This window comes from Pristis pectinata, chromosome 7, assembly GCF_009764475.1.
Source record: "Pristis pectinata isolate sPriPec2 chromosome 7, sPriPec2.1.pri, whole genome shotgun sequence".
NCBI lineage: Eukaryota > Metazoa > Chordata > Chondrichthyes > Rhinopristiformes > Pristidae > Pristis > Pristis pectinata.
This window is the reverse complement of record NC_067411.1, coordinates 9,021,214-9,047,619: the sequence shown is the minus strand read 5'-3', so window position 1 is coordinate 9,047,619 and position 26,406 is coordinate 9,021,214. Positions and strand designations below refer to the sequence as shown.

The following is a 26,406-nucleotide window of genomic DNA, read 5'->3' as shown; positions in this document are numbered from 1 at the left end:
GACAATAATAAACCAATACCAATACCCTCAGGGGAAAATCAGGAAGCATGTTAACATTAAAAACGGTAGAAATTCAGAACTATAGCCTCTTGATGAGGACATGCTCCCTGTGAATTACTCACTGTACACCCAAACACACTTACCCCATCAATCCTTTAAATAATGCTCAGGATCCTTTCAGAGCTTCAAGCATCCACTTTGTTTTCTTGTCCTCTTGACACTGAATTCCCAACCAATTCAAGCAGAAAGCTGATCATAAATATTCAAATTGACCATCTGGGGAAATATCACAGTTCGGCATGTTCAGATTCTGGAAATGCCAAAAGTTTATAAATCTATTTTTGTGAAATAGTGAAAGCTGGTATCTGACCTATTCAGCACTGCATTATTGTATTCACTCTGTGATCAAGTCTGGGGATTTAGCATTTTATGATTTAAAGAGTGTTCTGATTGTAAAATGTGATCTCATTTGTTCCAACCAGCTTTTGTGAAATTGCTGAAGGCACAAGCATTTTATTCAATCTTACCTTTTACATCTAAACTTAGGCTACTGTGTGTTTGCAACATCTATGGATTTGTGTAATTCCTTGTGTATTTATTTTTACTGAACAATTCCCAGTTCAACCATTAAGGGGGTATTGACAAGATTACTATAACTCCAAGGAAGTCAAAACCAAATGAATTTAAGATAAGATATCTTTATTAGTCACATGTGCATGGAAACACAGTGAAATGCATCTTTTGCTGTCGAGTGTTCTGGGGGCAACCCGCAAGTGTCGCCACGCTTCTGGTGCCAAAATGGCATTCCCACAACTTCCTAACCCATACGTCTTTGGAATGTGGGAGGAAACTGGAGCACCCAGAGGAAACCCATGCAGACACAAGGAGAACGTACAAACTCCTTACAGACAGTGGCCGGAATTGAACCCGGGTCGATGGCGCTGTAACAGCGTTACACTAACCACTACAACACCGTGCATTTTGGGAAGTCAAATTGGGGTAAGATATCTACAGTAAATGATGGGGTACTAAGGAATGTTGATAAAGTTCTCACTTTGGGGTTCAAGTACATAATTCCATGAAAGTGGTAACACAGATAGGTAGGTGGTGAAGAGGCATGAGATTTAGATTAGATTTAGATATAGATTTAGATTTAGATATCTTTATTAGTCACATGTACATCAAAACACACAGTGAAATACATCTTTTTGTGTAGAGTGTTCTGGGGGCAGCCCGCAAGTGTCGCCACGCTTCCAGCACCAACATAACATGCCCACAACTTCCTAACCCGTACGTCTTTGGAATGATTGCCGTCATAGGTTTCGGCATGGAATATAAAAGCTGGGGTGTTACGTTGCCACTTTACAAAACACTGGTTGCCTCACACTTGGAGTACTGTGTGCAGTTCTGGTCGCCGCACTATTGGAAGGATGCAGTTGCACTGGATCGAGTGCAGAGGAGATTCACCAGAACGTTCCCTGGACTGAAGGACAAGGAGAGATTGGATAGACTGGGTTTTGGTTTCCCTGGAGCAAAGGAGGTGAAGGGTGACCTTATGGAGGTGCATAAAATTATAAGATGCATAAATAGGGCAGATAGTCAGAATCATTTTCCCATGGTAGGGGTATCAAAAACAAGAGGGCATAAGTTTAAGGTGAGAGGAAAGAGTTTTAAAGGGGATTTGAAGGGAAAGTTTTATTACACAAAGAGTGGTTGATATCTGGAATTCACTGCCAGAGGAGGTGGTGGAGCCAGGTACAATCACCATGTTTAAGAGACATTCAGGCAGGCCCTTTGATAGGTATGGCATAGAAGGATACAGACCTAGTGCAGGATTGGTGTACATGGGATAGAAGGTCGGCATAAAAGTGGTGGAGTAAAGGGCCTCTTTTGTGCTGTATGACTCTTTGCAGCAAGGAAGATTGAACAACGACATAGCCTTGTTTTGCCACTGGTCTTCATAGACATTGGGATTGACAAGCAATGTATAATCTTAGCTGGAGGTTCACCGCACATACAGATCCATTGATGTTAAAAATGATAATGATAATCTCTTTATGTATGATTTCTGGCCCATATTTATCCAACACCATAAAAGAGTGTCTCCTGTTTGTAGAGTAGAGCCCTGAAGGACAATGGAGCTAGTGCTGGAAGCTGGGAGGAGCCTCGTTAGTTCTTGTCCTACTGTCACAGACAAAATAGTCAAAGTTGAGTTTATTGTCACAAGCACAGGTACATGTATGCACAGATACAATGAAAAACTTACTTGCAGCAGCATCACAGGCACATAGCATCAGATAAGCAGCATTCACATGACAAACTTAAATTAAGCATAAATTATACATATTTTTTACAAGAAAGAACACAAGCAAAATCCATTTTAGTGCAAAATGGTCAAAGTGGTCATTGTGTTGTTAAACTGTAGTGTTTAGAGTTTTGCTGGTTGGTTCAAGAACTGAGTGGTTGAAGGGAAGTACCTGTTCTTGAACCTGGTTGGTTAAAAATTAGTTCAGATTAATTAAAAGTGATTAAATGGGTGAGATCATGACCCAACATTTGTTTAGGTAAATGTAATTCCTGGGCCTAATTGGACATTTTCTGCTATTGGCAAATTGGGGAATTAAATTGAAACTTTAGCATTTCTAAATATTCTGCATTTTGTGAAGAAAAAACATAAGATTGAAGGAAAATTGAACACCCTATATATGTTTCTATGAAATGTCCGTTTCAGAACAAGAACAAGATGCTGGGAGAACTCAATGGGTCAGGCAGCATCTGTAGAGCGAGAAAAAGAGTCAACATTTCAGGTTGATCGTGCTTCCGCAGAACTCTGATGAAAAGTCATCGGTGTGAATCGTTTCCTCTGTTGCTCCCTCCACAGATGATGCCTGAGCTGATGAGTATTTCAGGTTTTGTTTCAGACTTCCACTAACTGCATTTTTCTAGTTTTTCATTAGAAGCAAGGTGATTGGCAAATGAAGCAAAGTTGACGGGAAGATGAGCCTTTTTACACAGTGAGTGAGTCAGATCTGGAAGGTATAGCCAGAGGTAGTGGTGGAGGCAGATTCAATTGTACCAGTCAAAGGGAGCTGGAAAAGCATCTGAAAGGAAAAGATTAGCAAATTAATGAGGAGAGTGGGATTAGCTAGACTGCTCTTACATAAACTTAGTATGGAGTCAATGGACCAAATAGCTTCCTTACCTGCTATAACCATTATACCATTCACTTGTGTCAAGTACTTTCATAATCATAACCAGAGTCACCCAAAGGTGTAACTTGGACAGGGATGGAAAAGATAAAGACAAAGGTTTCATTCCCTGACGTACATTAGCAAACAACAGAGTAGTGTAGCGGTTAGCGTAACGCTTCACAGCGCCAGTGACCCGGGTTCAATTCCCGCCGCTGTCTGTAAGAAGTTTGCACGTTCTCCTCGTGTCTGTGTAGGTTTCCTCCGGGTGCTCTGGTTTCCTCCCACATTCCAAAGACGTACAGGTTAGGAAGTTGTGGGCATGCTATGTTGGCGCTGGAAGCGTGGCGACACTTGCAGGCTGCCCCCAGCACACTCTACACAAAAGATGCATTTCACTGCGTGTTTCGATGTACATGTGACTAATAAAGAAATCTTATCTTAAAAGATTCATATTTTCCCACAATCTGACATCAGCTTTCTCTAACACTAGGACCCTGGGCTCAGTTGCACCATAAAACGTAGAACAGTACAGCACAGGAACAGGCTGTTCAACCCACCATGTCTGTGCCGAACACGATGCCAAATTAAACTAAATCTCTTCTGCCTGTACTTGATCCATATTCTCTGCATAAAGTCTCTTAAATGCCTCTATCGGATCTGCCTCCACCACTAGTCCAGGCAGCCTGTTCCAGGCACCTACAACTCTCTGTGTAAAAAACTTGCCCCGCACATCTCCTTTAAACTTTCTCCCTCTCACCTTAAATGCATGTCCTCCAGTATTTGATATTTCTACCCTGGGAAAAAGATTATGACTGCCTACCCTATCTATGCCCCTTATAATTTTATAAACTTTGATCGGGTCTCCCCTCAGCCTCCGACACACCATATTATTTGGCACAATTTGCCCAAAATCAATGCACCGTGAACTCTTAAATTTCACGTGGAATCTGTTCCAGAAAGGGCTACAAATTCCAAAAACCCCAAATACTATTTTTAGGTAAGTACGGAAGTCAAAAAAGTAATCGTGTAAAGTGCAACAAATAATGTAAATTGTTAATCAACTTACCTTAACATACAATAAAGATGAACCGTGCATAATTCTTGTCCCCTAACTTAAGAAAGGATATAGTAGCATTGGACACAGTCCAAAAGAAATTCACCAGGCTAATTCCTGGGATGAGAGTGTTGTCCTATCAAAAGAGGCGAAACAGGTTGGATCTGTGTTTTTTGTTTAGAAGAATGAGTGGTGTTCTTATTGAAACGGTAAATGTCAATGTCAAGTTTATTGTCATACGAACAAGTACATGAATGTACAGGTGCAATGAAAAGCTTACTTGTAGCAGCATAGGTTGAGTGAGCTAGGGCTTTTCTCTTTGGAGAGAAGGAGGATGAGAGATGAACTGATAGAGGTGCACAAGATGATAAGAGGCATAGATCGAGTGGACAGTCAGAGACCTTTTCCCAGGGTGAAAATGGCTAACACAAGGGGACATAATTTTAAGGTGATTGGAGGAAGACGTAAGGGGGATGTCAGGCGTAAGTTTTTTACACAGAGAGTGGTAGGTGCGTGGAACACACTGGCAGCAGAAGTTGTGGGGAAAGATACTTTAGGGACATTTAAGAGACTCTTAGACACATGAATGATAGAGAAATGGAGGGCTATGTGGGAGGGAAGGGTTAGATAGTTCTTAGAGCAGGATAAAATGTCGGCACAACATTGTGGGCCGAAGGGCCTGTACTGTGCTGTAGTGTTCTGTGTTCTATGTTCTACATCACAGGCACATAGCATCATATAAGCAGCATTCACAAGAAAAACATAAATTAAACATAAATTATACACAATTTTTACAAGAAATAAACACAATTTAGTGATATAGTTTCAAGATAAAGGGCCAGTCATCTAAAACCGAGGTCCAAAGAAATTTCTTTCTTCAGAGAGTGATGAATCTCTGGAATTCCCTGCCCCAGAGAGTTGTGGAGACTGGATTACGATAAGTATTCAAGGTGGAGGCAGACATATTTTTGAAAGATCGGGAGATTGAAGGCAATGGGCATCTGGGACAGAGGAGATGTTGATGCCTGGGGTGGGTCAGCCATCGTCATATTGAATGGTGGGGCAGGCTTGAGGGGCTGAGTGCTCTATTTCTGCTCCTGTTTCCTAGTGTTCCTCTGGGTGGTGATTGGTGTTGGACATGGAGCGATGCTGGATGCTGCTGGCAATGGTCCTCCTGCTCTATTGCAGCTGGGCAGCAGCCTCATCAGGAATACTGGGGTTTTGGCAGCGAATTTGAGAGACCACCAAAGTTATATTTGTGAACGTTTTTTGGAATTGGAATTGGAATTGGTTTAATTGGTTTATTGTCACATATACCAAGGTACAGTGAAAACCTGTTTTGCATGTCATCCATACAGATTTCATTACAATAGTGCATTAAGGTAGCACAAGGGAAAACAATAACAGAATGTAGAATAAAGTGTCACAGTTACAAAGAAAGTGCAGTGCAGGCAGACAATAAGGTGGAAGGCCATAATGAGGTAGATTGTGAGGTCAAGAGTCCATCTTATCATACTAGGGGACTGTTCAACAGTCTATAACAGCTGGATAGAAACTGTCCTTGAGCCTGATGGTACGTGCTTTCAGGCTTAACTGTAAATAGTACAAAAGGTCACAGAATTTTAACACCAAGTTATCTATAGAGCAGCTCGTACTCCCAGGATCTTTTGCAGTTTAGAAAACACTACGCTAGTAAGTGGACCCACCCATATAGCCTACTGCACATGCGGAACAAATTAATCATCCAGTCAAATTCCTGTCAAACAAGTCTCTTGAAAGGGACAAAGATACTAACAGGAAACATTGCCAGTGAATAATTTTTAATCTACGTAGCAACTAATTGCTATACAACATATAATTTGGGATGGCTTTTAAAGTCATTTTTTAAATTAACTTGCTTATAAATGCTCGACTGATGCTAATGAGAAACACATTTGTTTTGATTGACCATTTTCAGCCTTTTAAGCACCACTGGGTTTTCTTTCTTGAGTCTGTCAAGGAATAATTTTTAGGGCAATTAAACAAAAAATGAATACTCCCTTAATACTGACACTCCCTCATTGCAGTGTTCCCTCAGTATTAATTTACTGACAGTGCAGCACTTCCTCAATACCGAGCCATTAGTTACCTCCATACTAGTCTCCTTATTTCCTTTTCCTTTGGACTTCCAGGTGAAACAATCACCAGCAACCTCAAAGATTATCTTTCCAAGATGTCAAGATATCAATTCCACTTGGGAAAAAACCAAGCTCGAACCTTTGTGATTATCACAACAGAACTTCTTGTATTGGTATTGGTATTGGTTTAGTATTGTCGCTTGTACTGAGGTACAGTGAAAAGCTTGTCTTACAAACCGATCTTACAGGTCAATTCATTACACAGTGCAGTTACATCAGGTTAGTACAGAGTGCATTGATGTAGTACAGGTAAAAAAAAATAACAGTACAGAGTAAAGTGTCACAGCTACAGAGAAAGTGCAGTGCAATAAGGTGCAAGGTCACAACAAGGTAGATCGTGAGGTCGTAGTCCATCTCATTGTATAAGGGAACTGTTCAATAGTCTTATCGCAGTGGGGTAGAAGCTGTCCTTAAGTCTGGTGGTACGTGCCCTCAGGCACCTGTATCTTCTACCCGATGGAAGAGAAGAGAGAATGTCCCAGGTGGCTGCAGTGTACAGATACTCTGATGGAACGGTGCTGATTTTCCAACTCTGCAGCATTCCATAAGTACCGACCCTCTGTAACGTTCATTCAGTAGTAACCCTTTGGTAGTGGAGCACTTCCTCAACACTGACCTTTCAACATAGTGCTTTCTCAATGCTGACCCTTCAGTAGAACAGTGCTCCCTTCCACAGTGCCCTTTTGACATTAAACCCAATGACAATGCAGCACTCCCTCAGTGCTGCCCTTTAACCATCAATGAGTGGAAGAGAATTGTGAACAGTGAGGGAATTGTTCATAATCCCAACACTGCATTCACCAAAATAAAATAGCATTATTGTAGTGGGTGCATAACTGATCAGCAGTAAAAATTAGGCAGCCTCATTACAGAAAAAGACAAAGCAAATTGACTGTCAAAAATGAGAAAAGAAGTTTTCATTGGGAAAGAAATTGAATTTATAAAGGGACAAATTACGTCAAAGAATAATTTTTAAAGCAATTTTTAAAAAATCCTTAATATTGGCCTTCCTCACTATACTGTTCCCTCACTATTAATTTATTGACAGTGCGACACTCCCTCAGAACTGAGCCAACTGTAGCGCAATGCTCCTTCAGTACGATCCTCCGACAGTGCAGCACTCCCTCATTACTGACTCACAGAGTGTACAACATTCCATAGGTACTGACTCCGGTTCTACAGTCCTCCCTTGTAACTGAAACTCCAACTGCGCAGCGTTGAAGTATAGATATCCAGTGTCACCCAAAGCTGTTCTCAACTTTGTGCTTCCCACTGTTGAAAGCAAGTTCAAAATTCTTGGTTTCACGAGACAACAGTGACACCTAATGGAAGAAAGCTTTTGTGGAAAATGGAACAGTGCAATACAGAAATAGGCCCTTTTCCCCACTATGTCTGTGCCTAACAAGTTAAACTAATCCTATCTGACTGCACATGATCTATATCTCCCCATCCCCTGCCTGTTCATAGAGTCATAGAGTCATGAAATTATACAGCACAGAAACAGGTCCTCTGACCCATGCCATCCAAAGTGTCTTTCTGAGCCAGTTCCAATTGTCTGTGTTTGTCGCATATCTTTCTAAACCCTTCCAATCCATGTGACTGCCCAAATGTCTTTTCAACATTATAATTATACCTGCCTTTACCACTTCTTCTGACAGCTCATTCCCAATACCCACCCACATCTTTGTGAAAAAGTTACCCCTTTAAATCTTTCCCCTCTCACCTTAAACTTATGCCCTCTAGTTTTAGATTCCTGTGACAATACATTTTATCTCTCTGCCTCTCATAATAAATTTCTATAAGGCCACCCCTCAGCCTCCTTCACTCCAGGCAAAACAGTCCCAGGCATTCCGGTCTTTCCTTATTACTCAAGACCTCCGGTTCCAGCAACATCATTGAGAATCTTTTGTGCAGCCTCTTAGCTTAATCACATCCTTCCTGTAGTACAGCGAGCAGAACTGCACACAATATTCCAGGTGTGGTCTCACCAACGTCTTGTACAGCTGTAACATGGCACCCCAGTTCTTGTACTCGGTGATCTCTCCGCTGAAGGCAAGCCATACTCCTCCTTCACCACCTTGCCCACCTGTGTCACCACTTTCAGGGAACTATGTACTTGTACCTCTAGCCCTCTCTGTTCTACAACACCCTCCAGGGCCCTGTCATTCACTCTGCGTGTCCTGCCCTAGGGTAACTTGCCAAACTGCATCACTTTGCATTTGTCCGAATTCAACTCCATCTGCCATTCCCTTGGCCCACTTTCCCAGTTCATCTAGATCCTGTTGTAACCTTAGACAACCTTCTTCACTGTCCACCACACCACCAATTTCGGTGTCATCCGCAAACATACTAATCATGGTCGGGAAAAAGACACTCACTGTCTAACCTATCTATGTCTCTCATTACTTTATATACTTCTGTCAGATCACCCCTCACCTGCCACATAACTTCCTGATTTCTACACTCAATGGTCTGACTGATGAAGGCAAGCATGCCATGCACTTGCTTGGTTGTCTTTGTATCATTGCTGCTCCACCATTGAGTTTTCCCCAAAATGAACATTCTGGAAGGAGGCAGCAGTAGAAAAGACAGGAGGAGGGAGGGGGCTCTGAACTCCCCAACTCTCCTTCACCCCACTCAAATCAGATGGAGTTCCACCGACATATTGGGAAGATCCAAAATGAATTCAAGAACAGATGGGGATACCATCTGTCTGACTCAGCATTGAGTATAGCACTATCACAGCGCCAGTGACCCGGGTTCAATTCCAGCCGCTGTCTGTAAGGAGTTTGTACATTCTCCCCGTGACTGCGTGGGTTTCCTCCGGGTGCTCCGGTTTCCTCCCACATTCCAAAGACGTACAGGTTAGGAAGTTGTGGGCGTGCTATGTTGGCACCGGAAGCGTGGCGACACTTGCGGGCTGCCCCCACAACACTGTCCGCAAAAGATGCATTTCACTGTGTGTTTCAATGTACATGTGACTAATAAAGAAATCTTATCTTATAAAACAGAAGGGCTCCAGATGAACAGTCTCCACCTGAAACATTGTCTGTCCATTTCTCTCCATAGATGCTGCCTGACCCGCTGAGTTCCTCCAGCATCTTGTGTTGCTCCAGATCTGCAGTCTCTTGTGTCTCCCTTTAGAAAGCCCTTGATGGATGTTTCATCCACTCCTACAGACAGTGAGTTCCAGTCATAACCCATGAAGAAAATAATATGATGGTAAATTGGCCAGAACCCAGATTACATCTCCGAGATCTCAAGCACAAAAAAATGTTATTCCCAGCTCTCTTTCATTAGCAAACATTTACACTATTATCTAGGGTGGATTCATTAAATGCCTTTTTAACTTTACACGCCTATCTAATTTTGTAAATGTGTTTTATTTGCAAATATAAGTAAACTATCAGTGTGGGATGAAGAGGGGACAATCACTTTGATTGCTCAACGAATCAAAATTACTTTCAGCTGCGGTATTTCCCCCAGGTTACTTTCAAACAGTAATAACTAGAGAACCCTGCAGAGTCTCAAAGCATTCGGAAGATGAATTTCTTCCATTGTCTGCAGTCCTATTGCCATGGGTCCATGGAAATACCCAGTAAAAGTGCATGGGGAACTTTTTCACATCCAGCTGCCAAATGCATTACAATCTTTGCACCATTCTGTTGTTTTTGCATTCGTCACTGTATTTATTGTTGTTTTATTATTACCGTGTTTACTGTATACTGTGTGAGCCTCACACGAGCAAGGAATCTTATTGCACCCTGGTGTATATGCCAATAAACTAATCTGAATGTGAAGAATGGAAACATAGAATAAAGCAACACAGGAACAGGACACGGCCCATTGTTCCTGTCCAGAGCATCTTTAGGTCAGCATTAACCTCTTATGTATTAAGCCCATGCTTCTAATGGGAGCTACAAGACCAGAAAGTCACACAAGGACACCACTTACTCCATCGTACCTCTGCAACATGTAAAAAGTGCTGCTGAAGTAGCTCTATTTCCATCCTGCTCCTTCACCAAGGTGTTAAAAAATTACACTCTTCAATTATTTATCCAATTAACTTCTGATGAAGCTCCTTCCACCAAGCTTCAAGCACCACATTCCAGACCAGAACAACTTGTCACTTAGATAAGATAAAATGAGATGAGATGAGATGAGATAAGATTTCTTTATTAGTCAAATGTACATCGAAACACGCAGTGAGATGCATCTTTTGCGTAGAGTGTTCTGGGGGCAGCCCGCAAGTGTCGCCACGCTTCCGGCGTGGATGTGGGAGTCTTGTGATGGTACGACTGTTATAGGGAGAGGGATTAAGTGAATTAGGTTTGTATTCACTGGAGTTCGGAGGAATGAGAGAGGATCAAACTGAAACATGCAGAAGTCTAACAGGGCAAGACAGGCTGGATGCGGGGAGGATGCTTCCCCCGGCTAGGGTGTCTAGGGTTACAGTCTCAGGTTACAGCCAAGATACTTTGGACTGACGGGGTGGTGGTGACAGGAGCTTTCACAACACTTAAAGAACTATTTAGAAGAGCACTTGAAATGTTGTAGAAGGCCTCAGGCTGAGTGCTTGGAGATGGGATTTGTATTGATCAGTACTTCAGGGCCGGAATAGTCCAATCAGGAAACCTATTAGATACTTGTGGCCAAACCAACCAATGAAAAAACCACATATTCACCTGATGGACGAACCAATAAGCTAGTAAGCGGCCATTCCTTGTGCAGCCACTTGAAGTGTATTAAACACTGTACATGTTTAAAAAGCTAATTAAAAACAGTCGAATCCAACAACGGGGAGAAATTTCTTCATTCAGACCAATAGTTAAGCTGTAGGAGGCCACAGGGGCAACGTCACTGAATGTAGTTAAGAAGGAGAGATAAGTTTCCAGATTAAAGGCATCAGAGAGTCTGGGCAGAAAGCAGGAAGATGGTACTGAGATCAGCCATGACTGTAATGAATGGCAGAACAGTGTCAAAGGGCTGAATGGCCTGCCTCTGTTTTCTCTGTTTTAGCAAACAACTCAATGAAGTTAGTCAAGCACAATTTCCCTGTAAAAATTCCCTGCTGGTTTTCTTAATGCAGGCTGGTATTTTTGGTGCTTATTTCAGCTCATTTAATAAGAGGATGGTAGCTCTGTTATTTTAAATGTATTAATTAGCTTGGAGAAAGATGACACAGGCACAGAAAGCATTTGCAGAGTAGTGCTATCGACTGTAATTTATACCCTAATTAACTGTGGCATCATGACTTTGCTTCACTTCCTCTATACGTACTAACAAGTCCATTATTCCACCATAAATAATATCTCCATGATTAGATCTCCAACGTACCAAACAACTAAAGAAAGTCCGTGTCTGAAGAAAGGGGTTTGTTGTCTCACACTGACGTCCCTTCACCAGTTTCTTTATAAGGTTGTAAAAGTAGCCAGTAGTCACAGAGATCTGGAATAATTCTCCTGCTGGATTTAGTGGAATGGGGCAGGCACAGTGGTGTAGCAGTTAGCGTAATGCTATTACAGCACCAGCGACCCGGGTTCAATTCCCGCCACAGTCTGTAAGGAGTTTGTACATTCTCCCCGTACCTGCGTAGGTTTCCTCCGGGTGCTCCGGTTTCCTCCCACATTCCAAAGTCATACGGGTTAGGAAGTTGCGGGCATGCTATGTTGGCGCCAGAAGCTTGGCGACACTTGTGGGCTGCCCCAGGACATTCTACGCAAAAGATGTATTTCACTGTGTGTCTCGATGTGCATGTGACTAATAAAGATATCATATCTTTTCTTAAGCATTAGCAATTGATTTATTATTGTCATGTGTACCGAGATACACTAAAAATCATCTGTTGAGTGCCATCCAGGCAGATGATGCCATACATAAGTACATTGAGGTGGTAAAAAGAAAACAGAATGTGGAATATAGTGTAGAAAAAGATGAGAAGATTCATCTACACCAGATCCTGGTGCAGCAGTCACGTCCCATTCTCCCGCTCCTTGCATTGCTGCAAACTATTCTTTCCTTAATGCCCATTCAATTCCCTCTCGAAGGCCCAGGATAACTTTATTTCTACCACCCTTACAGACCCCCATAATTAGTGGCCCAATTAAACAAAAGCCAGTCTCGGTAAAATAGAGCTGGATTGTCATAAAGAAAGAGTTGGTTCATTAATGGCCTTGAGGGAAGGAAGTCTGATGTCTTTACCTGTTCTTCATGTGACTCGAGACTCACCAATGTGGCAGACTCTTAAAAGCCTCGGCTTAAGGGCTTTAGGGGAGGACAATAAACGCTGGCATTACTGGTGAAGTCCACATCCTGTGACGTAATAACTAAAATAATTAAAGCCACAGTTCAATGTTTATGTATAGCCTATGTTACGGATCCAGTGAAAGTCCCTTTAAGATAGAGAGTGTGTGTGTTTGTGTGTGTGGGGCGTGCTTACGTCAATAGAAGAGAAAGGACGTAATGACGTTGTTGAAGAAGTTAGAAGGAGAGAGAGAGAGAGAGAAGGGAGAGAGACACCAGCCTGCTTGTTTTCTCTATCGATGGACGAGAAACAATAACTGTGTTTGCCACTGAAATCCATGTATGGAAGTTGGAAGTAATCCGGTGGAGTTCACTTTGTTGCTGACCTGTAGAAGGAAACAGGTATTTGTGTGTGGACGACCACGATTCGGATGCTTTTCGGGGTGAGGGAGTCACTACCGAGTAAACACTGAAGGGTCGCTGCGGTTCCATCGTGGAACATTTGGATTTCGTATTTACTCTCTCTATGTTTCTCTACGTCTACGTCTTATCTTCAGACAACGGTGGTTGTTGAAGAAGCCCTTGCTCATGTTTCACCTTATGGCTTGCGGAACTGAACTTTAAGAACCATTCCGGAACTTGGAGTTTGGGACTTTGTCACACACACACACGAAGAGTTTAGTTTTGGGGTTAACGTTCAAGGTTTAACATTTTTGAATTCTAACATACTAATTTTTACTTTTATTTTATGTATTATCATAAGTAGTGATTAATAAAATAGTTTTTAACACTGAAGAAAAATTTTCCCAAGAAAAATTTAACCGCGCATACAGTTAGTAATGTTAATAATTATCCTGCTACACAACTACAGACTATCAGATTAGTACAGATACATGTTTCCCATTTAACATCGGGAAAGACAATCAGCAATCACATTATCTTTGCCTTTAATGTGAGTTATCATGAGATCAAACTCTTGCAAAATTAAACTCCAGTTTAACAGCCTTCTGTTCTTGTTTTTGACTCGGCTCAGAAACACCAATGGGTTATGATCTGTATATACAGTCAATGGTTTCTGAGCGGTGCAAACATATACACTGAAATGTTGCAAGGCTAAAACAAGCGACAGTAATTCTTTCTCTATAGTGGAATAATTCTTTTGATGCTCATTAAATTTCTTTGAAAAGTAAGCTACAGGATGGTCAATATCATCAAGGTTACCCTTCTGCAACAACACAGCTCCTGCAGCTTCATCACTGGCATCTACTGCTAATGAAAATGGCTTTTCAAAGTCAGGTGATTTGAGCACAGGATGGTAGCATAAAATGGCTTTCAGCTTCTCAAATGCTTCTTGACAAGAATCTGTCCAAATAAACTTCACTCCCTTCTTCAGAAGATTAGTTAGGGGAAGAGCAATATCAGCAAAATTTTTACAAAATTTTCGATAATATCCAACCATTCCCAAAAATCTTCTAACAGTTCCATCAGGTTTAGGTACAATAACACAGGGCGAACTCCAATTTGAAGTAGAATGTCTAATAATATCATTTTCCAACATGTATTTTATTTCCTGATCAACAAGTTTACTTTTATCCACATTCATTCGATATGGGTGTTGTTTGATTGGTTTTGCATCCCCAACATCAACATCATGGGTAATTATCGATGTTCTGTTTGGAACATCTGGGAACAGATTTTTAAATTTTAAAATTAATTCTCTCATCTGTTGTTTTAGTGAAACTTGTAAATGGTCCAACTTCGTTTCAAGGTTCTCCATGATAGTTTGGTTTTTTAGTTTTGATGGAACAATATTTGGTCTAAATTGGCCTTCCTCAACATCAACATCAGGCATTCTAGAAACAACCTTTACATCATCCACCAAGGCCACAACTGAATCCCTCTCATAATAAGGCTTTAGCATGTTTACATGACAGAGTTGTGTTTTCTTGCGTCTATCTGGTGTTTTGATTATATATGTTAAATCAGTCACTCGAGATTCAATAACATAGGGTCCAGAAAAACGAGATTGCAAGGGATTATTTTGGCTAGGGAAAAATACCAACACCTTTTGCCCCACTGCGAATGTCCTAGGCCGAGCACGTCTATCAAACTATGTCTTCATTCTTATCTGGCTAGTTTTCAAATTCTCTCTCGCTAGCTGGCAGACTCTCTCCAACCGAGTTTTAAATTTTTGGACATAGTCCAACAGACTCAAGTGCATTTCTTCATTAACCCATCGCTCTCTCAACAACTCCAAAGGTCCTCTCACCCTATGTCCAAATACAAGCTCAAACGGACTAAATCCTATTGACTCTTGGATTGAATCTCTAACGGCAAACAAAAGTAAATGAACGCCTTCGTCCCAATCCTTTGTGTTTTCAAAGCAATAAGTCTTCAGCATATTTTTGAGAGTAGAATGAAATCTCTCCAGAGCTCCTTGAGATTCTGGGTGATATGCAGATGATATAATCTGCTTTGCTCCCAGCTCATAGACTAGTTGTTGAAAAAAATTTGACATAAAATTACTACCTTGATCAGATTGGATTTCTTTTGGCAAACCAAACAAGGTAAAAAAATTTAAAAGAGCCTTTGACACCGTCTTGGCCTTAATATTTCTAAGGGGTATTGCCTCTGGAAATCTAGAAGTGGCACACATGATGGTTAACAAATACTGATTTCCAGTCTTAGACTTTGGTAATGGGCCAACACAGTCCACAATCACCTTCGAAAAGGGTTCACCAAAAGCAGGAATTGGTTTCAACGGAGCCACAGAGGGTTTTTGATTTGGTTTACCTACCATCTGACATGTGTGACAGGTTCGACAAAACATCACCACATCCTTTCTCAAACCAGGCCAATAGAATTGTTTCAAGATCTTCCCTACAGTTTTATTCACCCCAAAATGACCACCCAAAGGCATACTATGGGCCAGGTTTAAAATTTCATCCCTATAAACTTTTGAAACAACAACCTGATGAATAACTTCCCATTCCTCAGTAACAGGAACATGAGGAGGTCTCCATTTCCTCATTAACACTCCATTTTTGACAAAATATCCAATTGGCACTTTTTCAATCTCCTCACATGGGAGTGCTTTTTCTTTCAATTCTGTCAACTCAGGGTCCTTTGTCTGTTCCACCATAAAATCCTTCCTCGACAAAGACAAATCTTTAAATTCAGGCTCACTATAAGGATGTTGATCCTCCAGTGAAGACAGAAAAGTCTCAGATAGGGCATCATAATTTTCTTCCTGTTTAGGACTGTCACAAGGAACCACATCAGACTGCACCGGACTGTCTGTCTTGGCTAATTCTTTAGCTCTAGCTCGAGTCACCGCACATGATGGGTAAACATCTGGATCATTCTCAGACTCATCAATCCTTGGTTTGGTCGTTAACCGTACCACAGGAACAATTTCTCCATCTGCAAGGTCATTTCCCAATAACAAAGAAACTCCTTCCACTGGTAACCTAGGTCTTATCCCTATCTCGACTGGTCCTTCTACGAACTTTGACCTTAAAATCACCCTGTGTAAAGGGACAGATATGGTGTCATCTGTAACGCCTCGCACTAGATTTACCTCACCAATGTCACTTTCTTTACCAAAATTTAAAACACTGTCCAGCAAGAGAGATTGGCAAGCCCCAGTATCTCTAAGAATTTTCACTGGCACCTGGGGTGACTCATCATTCAGTGAAACAAAACCCTCTGACACATAAGAACGGAATTCTTTTCTCACCTCCTCCAACTTTTCCGCTTTTACCTCTTGCAAGGACTGATCTTTAACAGCATCTCCTAAACCTTTTTGATTTTTAATTGCCTGAAAGCAAGCATTGGGCACAGCTTCCTTCCTTTTCTTCAAAAGGGCACAATTAGTTATCACATGGCCAGGTTTCTTACAGTAATAACAAGTACACTCAACAGGTTTCTCCAGCCCTGGCTTCTTTTCATCTTTTCCTTTTTGATTACCTCCCAATTTAATCTCCGGTTTACCTGGATTGTCCTTGTAACTCTTTTGAAAGGTTTTAGGTTGTCCCCATTTGGATTTATGGGTTAAAGCATAATCATCTGCCAACCTAGCAGTTTCTTGTAAAGTTTCCACTGCCTTTTCATTTAAATATGTTGTTAATTCAGCTGGAACACATCTTTTAAAGTCTTCCACTAATATCAATTCTTTCAATTTATCAAAATCCCCATCTACATTTTTAGCCACGTACCATCGTTCAAAACATATTCTCTTTCCATTGGCAAATTCCATATAAGTCTGATCAGATTTCCTCAAGTCTCTAAATTTTTGTCTATAAGCTTCAGGTACCAATTCATAGGCCTTCAATATAGCTTGTTTTACCTTGGTATAATCAGCTGCATCCTCAGCAGACAAAGCAGAATAAGCTTTTTGAGCTTTACCTTTAATCACACTCTGTACCATAAGAGCCCATCCTTTCTTTGGCCAGTTTGAACTCACAGCAACCTTTTCAAAATGTTGGAAATACTGATCAACCTGATCTTCCTCAAAAGGAGGGACTAATCGAACCTCCCTGCTGGCTGAAAAACCATCATCAGAATCAGATTCCAAACTCTTTCGCTTCATTTGTAAATCATGCTGCCTCTGTTTCTCCTTCTCCTCACTATCCAGCTCCATCCTCTTCAATTCCATCTGCTTCATTGCTAGATCAGCCTCTTATCTTCATCTGAGTTATCTTTTGTTCGGCCTCTAATTTCTCTCGTTCGGCCTCTATCTTTAACTGGGTCTGCTCTCGTTCGGCCTCTATCTTTAACTGGGTCTGTTCTCGTTCAGCCTCTAATCTCTTTTGCTCTCGTTCAGCCTCTAATTTCTTTTGTTCTCGTTCAGCCTCTTATCTTTAACTGGGTTTGCTCTCGTTCAGCCTCTACCTTTGCCAGCTGCACCTGTGCCTCAGAAGTTGCTATTTCACTGCCAGGAAACTGTTTTAACACTTCCTTCTCAAACACCTTCTTTTCCACATAATGGCCAGCTATCAGTCTCTGAATATCTGCCTTTCTCATAGACTGCTTTACTTCTGTAAGGTTTAACCTTGTAGCAATCTTTATCAGATCATCCTTTTTCGCCACCTCCAATCCCTTTTGGGTTGGTGACTCCAAAAATGCCTTAATATCCATTGCTGCTGGTTTCCACACACACAAGCCAATTAAAAAGAATTTATCAGACCTCCCTCAAATATCTTTGGATTGAATCCCGAACAAATCTCGTCAATCTGGGGAACGATCCCAGACGACACTCGTTAATCTTTGGATTGGATCCCGGACGAGCCCCCAATTTTGTCACGAACCAGCAACAAAAGAAACACACTGAGCCTGATTCAGTGTTAAAAACTATTTTATTAATCACTACTTATGATAATACGTAAAATAAAAGTAAAAATGTTAGTATGTTAGAATTCAAAAATGTTAAACCTTGAACGTTAACCCCAAAACTAAACTCTTCGTGTGTGTGTGTGTGACAAAGTCCCAAACTCCAAGTTCCGGAATGGTTCTTAAAGTTCAGTTCCGCAAGCCATAAGGTGAAACATGAGCAAGGGCTTCTTCAACAACCACCGTTGTCTGAAGATAAGACGTAGACGTAGAGAAACATAGAGAGAGTAAATACGAAATCCAAAGGTGGGAGGTGTTACGGACTCAGTGAAAGTCCCTTTAAGATAGAGAGTGTGTGTGTTTGTGTGTGTGGGGCATGCTTACGTCAATAGAAGATAAAGGACATAATGACGTTGTTGAAGTTAGAAGAAGAAGGAGAGATTGAGAGAGAAGGGAGAGAGACACCAGCCTGCTTGTTTTCTCTATCGATGGATGAGAAACTATAACTGTGTCTGCCACTGAAATCCATGTATGGAAGTTGGAACTAATCCGGTGGAGTTCACTTTGTTGCTGACCTGTAGAAGGAAACAGGTATTTGTGTGGACGACCACGATTCGGATGCTTTTCGGGGTGAGGAAGTCACTACCGAGTAAACACTGAAGTGTCGCTGGGGTTCCATCGTGGAACATTTGGATTTCGTATTTACTCTCTCTATGTTTCTCTACGTCTACGTCTTATCTTCAGACAACGGTGGTTGTTGAAGAAGCCCTTGCTCATGTTTCACCTTATGGCTTGCAGAACTGAACTTTAAGAACCATTCCAAAACTTGGAGTTTGGGACTTTGTCACACACACACACGAAGAGTTTAGTTTTGGGGTTAACGTTCAAGGTTTAACATTTTTGAATTCTAACATACTAACATTTTTACTTTTATTTTACGTATTATCATAAGTAGTGATTAATAAAATAGTTTTTAACACTGAATCAGGCTCAGTGTGTTTCTTTTGTTGCTGGTTCGTGACACCTAATAGTGAACAAAAAAAACATGTTTAATGTTTGCATTCCTGTTTCTTCATTTCACTTTGTGCACGATACAGTTCTCCACTTCTTCACCTTCTTCTCAAGCAATCTCCCAGGATCGAGGATGACTTACTTCCACTCCAGTTCTGCAGGATCAGAGGGGGCTCATGAGTCCAATGTGGGAACTGCAGACTCTTCCGCAGTCTGTGGGAGGTGGGTGAAAGAGTAGGCAGGTGAAAATTTAAACATTTGCAAACGCTGGAAACTGTATGATGTTGTATAGTCTGTGTGATGTTGTATAGTCTATGTGAAGTTGTACAATCTGTGCAATTTTGTAGAGCCTGTGTGATGTACAATCTGTATGATGTTGTATGTGTGTTGTGTAGTCTGTGTGATGTAGTCTGTGTGAAGTTGCAGTCAGTGTGGTGTTGTACAGTCTGTGCAATGTAGTATAGTCTGTGTGAAGTTGTATAGTCAGTGTGAAGTTGTAGTCTGTATGTTGTATAGTGTGCACGATGTACAGTCTGTGTGATGTTGTAGTCTGTGTGGTGTTGTATAGACTGTGTGATGTTGTATAGTCTGTGCAATGTTGTAGTCTGTGTTGTTGAATAGTCTGTGCAATGTTGTATTGTCTGTGTGATGTTGTAGTCTGTGTGATGTTATACAGTCTGTGCGATGTTATACAGTCTGTGCGATGTTGTAGTATGTGAGTTGTATGGTCTGTGTGATGTTGTACAGTCTGTGTGATGTTGTAGTATGTGTATTGTATAGTCTGTGCGATGTACAGTCTGTGCGATGTACAGTCTGTGTGATGTTGTATAGTCATGGACGACACAAGCATTGTGGGTCAAAGGGCCTGTTCCTGTGCTGTACCATTCTATGTCCCATGTTCTATTTTACTTACCACCCTACACTTTCTGTCCTCCTTAAAGAACTCCACAGTTTTCAGCTCTCTGTATCTGCCCATGACTTTTATTTTACCTAGCCGTTGATATCTCTTAACATATCGGGATCCTTGAACTTGCTGCCCTTACCTTTCACCCTTATGGGAACATATCACCTCCACCAAATCTGGGCACGTGGCTCTGTGTTCTTTCATTTTTTTAACTTATACATGGGCTGTGAGCATTGTGGGATGCACAGAAGGGATAGATTGAAGGAGATGCACAAGACAAGTTTTATCACATAGAGGGTGGCGGGTATGTGGAACGAGCTGCCAGGGGAAGTAGTAGAGGCAGATACAACTTTTGCACCATTTGTTTTTGTAACTTATAGAAATGTTTATGTTCGGCACTGTACTGTTGCCGCAAAACAACAAATTTCACGTCATATGTCAGTGATAATAAACCTGATTCTGATTCTACAATGTGTAAAAGGCGTTTGGACATGTACTTAGAACATAGAACATAGTACAGCACAGAACAGGCCCTTCGGCCCACAATGTTGTGCCGACATAGCTATTCCTTCCTACCTACAGAATGTCCATATCCCTCCACTTTCCTCTCATTCATGTATCCATCCAAGCCCCTCTTAAAAGGTGGTGATATTGGTCAGGGACACTGTTACTGCTGCAGAAAGGGTGGATATTTTAGAAGGATCCTCTCTGGAGTAAGTATGGGTGGAAGTTAGGAACAAGAAAGGAGCGTTTACTCTACTGGGAGTATTCTATAGGCCCCCTGGTAGCAGTAGGGATACAGAGGAGCAGATTGGGAGGCACTTTTTGGAAAGATGGGAAAATAACAGGGTTATTATAATGGGAGACTTCGACTTCCCAAATATTGATTGGCACCTACTTAGTGCCGAGGGTTTAGCTGGGGCGGAGTTTGTTAAGTGTGTCCAGGACGGATTCCTGACACAGTATGTCGACAGGCCGACTAGAAGGAATGCCAAATGAGATCTAGTTTTAGGTAATGAACCGGGACAGGTGACAGATCTACTGGTGGGTGAGCATTTGGGGGACAGTGACCATTGCTCCATAACCTTTAGAATTGTCATGGACAGGGATAGGATCAAAGACGACAGGACGATATTTAATTGGGGAAAAGCAAATTATGAGGTTATAAGGTGAGAACTTGGGAGAGTAAATTGGGATGACATTTTTGAAGGGAAATGTACTATGAAGATGTGGTCGATGTTCAGGGATCTCTTGCAGGATGTTAGGGATAAATTTGTCCCGGTGAGGCAGAGAAGGAATGGCAGGGTGAAGGAACCGTGGGTGACAAGAGAGATGGAACAACTAGTTGGGAAGAAGAAGGCAGCATACATAATGTGTAAGCAGCAAGGATCAGACAGGGCTTGTGAGGAATATAAAGTAGCGAGGAAGGAACTGAGCAGAGCGAGAAGGGGACATGAAAAGGCTTTGGCGAGTAGGGTTAAGGAGAATCCCAAGGCTTTTTTCTCATACGTGAGGAGCAGAAAGATGGCTAGAGTAAAGGTAGGTCCGATTAAAAACAAAGGTGGGAGGATGTGCCTGGAAGCTGTGGAAGTGGGTGAGGTTCTCAATGAATACTTCTCTTCAGTATTCACCAAGGAGAGGGCTCTTGATGATGCTGAGGACCATGTTGGTAAGGGTAATGTTCTAGAGCATGTAGATATCAAGGGAGAGGATGTGTTGGAGTTGTTAGAAAATATTAGGACCGATAAGTCCCCGGGGCCTGACGGAATATTCCCCAGGCTGCTTCGTGAGGTGAGGGAGGAGATTGCTGAACCGCTGGTAAGGATCTTTGAGTCCTCGTTGTCCACGGGGATGGTACCGGAAGATTGGAGGGTGGCAAATGTTGTCCCCTTATTCAAAAAAAGTAGTAGGGATAGTCCAGGGAATTACAGACCGGTTTACTTAAATACTTTGCAGAAAGTAAATCAGCCTTACGTCTGTGGTGGGTAAGCTGTTAGAAAGAATTCTAAGAGATAGGATCTATGAGCATTTAGAGAAGCATGGACTGATTAGGGACATTAGGCTTTGTGAAGGGAAGATCTTGCCTCACAAGCCTGATAGGGTTCTTTGAGGAGGTGACCAGGAAGATTGATGAGGGTAGTGCAGTGGATGTGGTCTACATGGATTTTGGTAAGGAATTTGACAAGGTTCCACATTGTAGGCTTCTTCAGAAGGTCAGAGGCCAAGGGATCCAGGGGGGCTTGGCCGTGTGGATTCAGAATTGGCTTGCTGTAGAAAGCAGAGGGTTGTGGTGGAGGGAGTGCATTCAGATTGGAGGGCTGTTACTAGTGGTGTCCCACAGGGATTGGTTCTGGGACCTCTACTTTTTGTGATATTTATTAATGACATAGATGAGGGGGTGGAAGGCTGGGTTAGCAAGTTTGCAGATGACACAAAGATCGGTGGTGTTGTGGATAGCGTGGAGGGCTGTCGAAGCTTACAGAGGGATATTGATAGGATTCAGAGCTGGCCTGACAAGTACCAGATGGAGTTCAATCCAGAGAAGTGTGAGGTAGTACACTTTGGAAGGACAAACTCCAGGGCAGAGTACAAGGTAAGTGGCAGGATTCTGGGCAGTGTGGAGGAACAGAGGGATCTGGGGGTTCATATCCACAGATCACTGAAAGTTGCCTGACAGGTGGATAGGGTAGTTAAGAAAGCTTATGGGATGTTAGCTTTCATAAGTCGTGGGATTGAGTTTAAGAGCCACAAAGTAATGATGCAGCTTTACAAAACTCTGGTTACACCACACTTACTGTGTCCAGTTCTGGTCGCCTCATTATAGGAAGGATGTGGAGGCATTGGAAAGGGTGCAGAGGAGATTTACCAGGATGTTGCCTGGATTAGAGAGTATGGAATATGAGGAGAGACTAAGGGAGCTAGGGCTTTACTCTTTGGAGAGAAGGAGGATGAGGGGAGACATGATAGAGGTGTACAAAATATTGAGGAATAGATAGAGTGGACAGTCAGGACCTCTTTCCCAGGGCACCAATGCTCAAAACAAGAGGACATAGCTTTAAGGTAATGGGTGGGAAGTTCAAGGGTGATGTCAGAGGGAGGTTTTTCACCCAGAGAGTGGTTGGTGCATGGAATGCGCTGTCTGGGGTGGTGGTGGAGGCTGATACATTGGTCAAGTTCAAGAGATTGTTAGATAAGCATATGGAGGAATTTAAGATATGTGGGAGGGAGGGGTTAGATAGTCTTAGGTGTGGTTTTGAAGGTCAGCACAACATGGTGGGCCAAAGGGCCTGTATTGTTCTACGGTTCTGTGGACAGTGGCCGGATTTGAGCCCAAGGTCACTGGCGCTGTAAAGCATTACGCTAACTGTTACACTACCGTGCCTGTATTAGTGTAGATAGGCATCACAATCAGCATGGACGAGTTGGGCCGAAGGGCCCTTTTCTGTGCTACACAAGTCTTTGGCTATTTTCCCCTTTGCTGCCCATTGACTTCAGTTAATGCTAAATTCAGTCAATACTCAAGAGACATAGTTCGTTGGTGCTTTCAGTAGGGGAGTCAGAGCTACTGTCCTGACGACCTGGGAATTTAGTGGAACCATTCCTTCAGCGGATTACAAAGTTCTTAGCGTTATTTTCCACTGGCACAAACTATCAATGCAGAATCAGTGACCCGGGATTGCACGCACAAACCGTGCTGTGTATTGAACTGGCTGCACTTCCCCTTTTGCCCCCTTGGAGTGCGATTGAGGCGGCGCCGGGAGTTGAGCGGAGAGCCGGGCGTGTCGGTGCTGGGGTCCGGGGACTCGGTGGAGGTGAGAGCGGGCGACGGGGTTGGGGCGCTCTCAGCAATGAGGCAGCGTGGCCCCAGGGGTTACCACAACTGCCCACCGGCGCTGCATTTACCTTGATGCAAGCCCAGCACAGTCTGAAATCCATGTGGACAAGTCTCCAGTGAAATATGTGACTGCCCAGCGCCAGCACTGTGAATGGGGGAGGAATTTCCCTCGGCTGCCCAATCAGGCGCTGGCTTTACGTGGGTGGGATTTTACGTTGCTCCTGCGTTGTAAGAGACCTCAGTTATACCGTGGGCTGTAGTTCTCCCGCTCGTAACTGAGAGCTCGCCTTTTTTTAAATGCAATTTAAAACGGTGACTCTTTATTCCTTCCATAGATGCTGCCTGACCTGCTGAGTTCCTCCAGCATTTTGTGTTACTGAATAAGTTGCTTGCTTAAAACTGCAACGCACAAAATGCTGGAGGAACTCAGCAGGTCAGGCAGCATCTAGAACATAGAAGTAGAACACTACAGTACAGGCCCTTAGGCCAACAATGTTGTGCCGACATTTTATCCTGCTCTAAGATCTATATAACCCTTCCCTCCCACATAGCCCCCATTTCTCTATCATTCATGTGTCTATCTAAGAGTTTCTTAAAAGTCCCTAATGTATCTGCCCCCCACAACATCTGCTGGCAGTGTGTTCCACGCACCCACCACTCTCTGTGTAAAAAAACTTACCTCTGTCATCCCCCTTATACCTTCCTCCAATCACCTTAAAATTATGTCCCCTCATGTTAGCCATTGTCACCCTGGGAAAAAGTCTCTTGACTGTCCACTCGATCTATGCCTCTTATCATCTTGTGCACCTCTATCAAGTCACCTCTCATCCTCCTTCTCTCCAAAGAGAAAAGCCCGAGCTCACTCAACCTATCCTCATAAGACATGCTCTCCAATCCAGGCAACATCCTGGTAAATCTCCTCTGCACCCTCTCTAAAGTTTCCACATCCTTCCTATAATGAGGTGAACAGAATGAAACACAATACTCCAAGTGTGGTCTGACCAGGGTTCTATAGAGCTACAACATCACCTCGTGGCTCTTGAACTAAATACCCCGACTCATGAAGGCCAACACACCATACACCTTCTTAACAACCCTATCGACCTGCGTGGCAACCTTGAGGGATCTATGGACGTGGACCCCAAGATCCCTCTGTTCCTCCACACTGCTAAGAGGAGGGAAATGGGCAGTCGACGTTTCAGGTCCACACCATCAGGACTGGGATTGCTTGCGTTTCTTTCCAAGTCTAAAGAGCTGTAGTTGTATTTATTTTAAATAATGATTTTGGCTGGATTTGTGTGAGGTGATGAAACAGATGCTTCTAAAGGGCAAATAAACAGATGCTCCAGATTTTGCTTCAGATTTCAGTATCTGCAGTCTCTGGAGACACAAGAGACTGAAAATTCTGAAGCAACAAACAATCTGCTGAAGGAACTCAGTGGGTCGAACAGCAATTCTTACCCTGCCCCATGCTACTTGACCTGCTGAGTTCCTCCAGCAGATTAGAACATAGAACAATACAACACAGGAACAGGCCCTTCCACCCACAATGTTTTGCTGAACTAATTAATCTAGTAATTGCGTGTCTAACTTCTGCCTACACAATGTCCAAAGCCCTCCATTCTCTGCACATTCATGTGCCTATCTAAGAGCCTCTTAGAAACCTCTATCATATTTGCCTCCACCACCATCCCTGGCAGCACATTCAAGGCACCCACCACTCTCTGTGTAAAAAAAAAACTTGCCCTGCACATCCACTTTGAATTTACCCTTTCTCATCTTAAATACATGCCCTCTAGTATTAAACATTTCACCCCTGGGGAAAAAAGGTACTGAGTGGCTATCTATGCCTCTCATAATCTTATAAACCTCTATCAGGTCTCCCCCCAGCCTCCGCTGCTCCAGAGAAAACAACCCTTGTTTGTCCAACCTCTCCTTATAGCACATGCCCTCTAATCCAGGCAGCATCCTAGTAAACCTCTTCTGCACCCTCTCCAAAGCCTCCACATCCTTCCTATAATAGGGCGACTTGTTTGTTTGTTTGTTTGCAGTCTCTTGTTTCTCCTGATTCAAAGGGGGCTACATGGAATGGAATGGTTGAGGGGCTGAGGAAGCTGGGCGATCCCAAGAGAAATCTAGGGGATTCCCAGGAAAATCAAGGGGATAGTTACAAGGTTAGGGGCGATCATTTAAAACTGAGGTACATCGGAACATCTTCTCACAGAGGGTGGAGAACCTCTGGAATTCTCTACCTCAGAGGATTGTGGGGGGGGTATTTAAAGATAGATAAACATTTGAAAGATCAGAGAATTGAGGAACTGGCACAGAAGGGAAGATTGGGCCTATGAGACCATAAAATATAGGAGAAGAATTAGGCCATTCAGCCCATCAAGTCTGCTCCACCATTCAGTCATGGCTGATGTTCTCAACCCCATTCTCCCACCTTATTTTCATAACTCTTAACCCCATTACCAATCAAGAACCTATCAATCTCTGCCTTAAATATACCCAATGTTATGGACTCAGTGAAAGTCCCTTTAAGATAGAGAGTGTGTGTGTATGTGTGTGTGGGGCGTGCTTACGTCAATAGAAGATAAAGGACGTAATGACGTGGTTGAAGAAGTAAGAAGAAGAAGGAGAGAGAGAGAAGGGAGAGAGAC

At 42.6% G+C, this 26,406-nt stretch overlaps 1 protein-coding gene and 1 long non-coding RNA gene across 2 annotated transcripts in view; one reads left to right on the top strand and one right to left on the bottom strand.

The window, feature by feature from the left end:
• Window positions 1-236: 236 nt before the first annotated feature.
• On the bottom strand, window positions 237-26,406 carry LOC127572310 (uncharacterized). The gene is made up of 3 exons (XR_007956621.1): window positions 23,815-26,406; window positions 19,150-19,220; window positions 237-276 (listed from the first exon to the last, which is right to left on the bottom strand). It is a non-coding gene; the product is annotated as an uncharacterized LOC127572310 (long non-coding RNA).
• aadat (aminoadipate aminotransferase) overlaps window positions 23,655-26,406 on the top strand; it is a 57,906-nt gene continuing 55,154 nt past the window's right edge. Inside the window, 1 exon segment of the mRNA XM_052019392.1 lies at window positions 23,655-23,723. The gene's annotated coding sequence lies outside the window, so the exon portion shown is untranslated.